Source organism: Gavialis gangeticus, unplaced genomic scaffold (assembly GCF_001723915.1).
Source record: "Gavialis gangeticus isolate Ggan-Ray unplaced genomic scaffold, GavGan_comp1, whole genome shotgun sequence".
NCBI lineage: Eukaryota > Metazoa > Chordata > Crocodylia > Gavialidae > Gavialis > Gavialis gangeticus.
The window spans coordinates 24,469,820-24,471,735 of NW_017728997.1; the positions used below are offsets into that span (position 1 = coordinate 24,469,820).

A 1,916-nucleotide genomic window follows, 5' to 3' on the forward strand; every position below is an offset into this window, starting at 1 on the left:
TCCGACTATCTTGAGTACTCCAGCACCAACATCTCCTTTTTAGACACACTGATCAGCATCCAGAATGGTAAAATACAGACCACCTTATACAAGAAACCCCCCTCATCCATTTAACATCTCGCAGGAAATCCAAAAAGTCTAAGGTGAGATGTTCCAGTGACTTTTGCCTTTTTGTAGAAGGAGCTCCTTCCCATCTGGCTTGTGGTAGTCATACCTTGGCCAATGACTTGAACTAGGAACCTTTCCTCTCTTACTGACCACTACTCTAGAATTTTTTTGGTACGGAGAAACTCGGCAGTCTAGCTCCTTCCCCCTCCTCCTTTCTCCCTAGTATTTGTTCTTGCGTTTTTTGGGGGTTTTTTGTAGCTTGCTTAAATAGAGCCCTTCTAGCTATTTTTTTTCCAGAAGTCTACATTCTAGTACGTAGGCTGAGCTCTTCTGTAAAGAGACAAACATGCTACCAATAAACTTAACAAAAACAGAACTCAATCCCTCCCTGTTTCTGACTCCCTCATTACTAACCTATTCCCTCTTTTTCTATACTCAGCATGGTAACTCTCCTGTCACTAAGTGGCCACTTGCTTAAATGTAAGCTGTTGGCCGGGCATCCTTCTCGTAATGGCTAATACACACGTGGTCACTGTTCTACAAAAGGCAGTAGCAATCTACCTGAAACTTCCTAAAGTTAAGAATAAGGCTGCTTATCCCCATGGAAGTTGAAGTGTCTTCTTCTGCAGACTCAAGCTGATACTGAAATGGCCTAACCTGAAACTAGAGGTCTAACTGTGTACTCCTGTATTGGAAGCAGTTTTATTCAGCTGTCAGACTTTCTAGTTCTGAGGCACTTCTGAGGACACCAAGGACCTGGTCGTATAGGACTTCAAATGCATTGATTTTTACTAGCTTGGTTTCCCTTGTTTTCTATCAGTGTAAGGGTAGAGGTAGCAGGAAATACCCTACGATTTGCATGAGGTAGCAGGATACTAAAGCCTCAGTTCTACTTCTTGCTGTTTCCCTACCCTTCTACTGCTGGTGTTGATAAGGAACTAAACCAATCTTTGATTGGGCAGTGCTGTTCCCCTAGCTGCTGCTTCAAATGGATATGTACAGAGACTTGATTCCTGCACTGACTTCCTTTACTCTCAGTGTGGTATATCATTAATCCATTATGTGGCAAATGGTAAGACGAGCAGCTAGAATAAGCAACAAGTTGCCAAGGAAGGTGGTAATAATTAAAACAAACAAAAATCCTTCTATCCAACTCCAGATGGAGGGCACTAGGGTAACAGCTGCTCCTGCCAGAAGCAAGGACCATTCCTGATGCATGTGACCTAGCTTCTTATATTTAAGCATCTTTTTCCCTATTGCGACAGCACTGCCACCCTGGAGTGTTCCACAGCAGAGCACTGGGTCCTAGTAGCTACTGGTCCTGTCACCTCTTTCCTCTCAGTGAGGAGACTTCTTTCCACAGACTTCACTAATGATGGCAATACCATACCCACCCCTGACCTTTATAGTGGGGGGCAGAGAAGAAGGCCCTATTTCACTTGTGCTGCTTTCAGGACACAGCAGTACATGTGTGGAATGCTTTCTGCAGGCTAACTACTCTTCTGTTCTCCAAGAGGCAAAAATCTCCCCCTCTTATCACTGCCCTTCTGGTGGAAGGTGCTGCCTTTTGGGGGAACTAGCACTTCACAGAGCACCTACTGGCCCCTTTTCTCTTACATGAAACCCCTTCCTGAGAACAAGGCAGGGCCCTTCTTATAAAGTGCATAACACTTCAAAGGCTTTAGTAATTAGGAAAGACACAAATGAAGTTTGTATCTCTTGCCCCAGCACTTAATGATATTATATGATAAAAATATGTTGTGAAGGATGCAGCTGTTTAAGTGCTGATAGGAAAAAATGTCCATATC

The 1,916-nt window shown here is 43.7% G+C and overlaps 1 long non-coding RNA gene across 1 annotated transcript in view; it reads right to left on the minus strand.

Annotated features, from left to right (window-relative positions):
• LOC109289069 overlaps positions 1 to 673 on the minus strand; it is a 6,068-nt gene extending 5,395 nt beyond the window's left edge. The window contains exon 1 of the long non-coding RNA XR_002095287.1: positions 98 to 673. This is a non-coding gene — a long non-coding RNA (uncharacterized LOC109289069). The remainder of the gene's footprint in view (positions 1 to 97) is intronic.
• Positions 674 to 1,916: the final 1,243 nt, after the last annotated feature.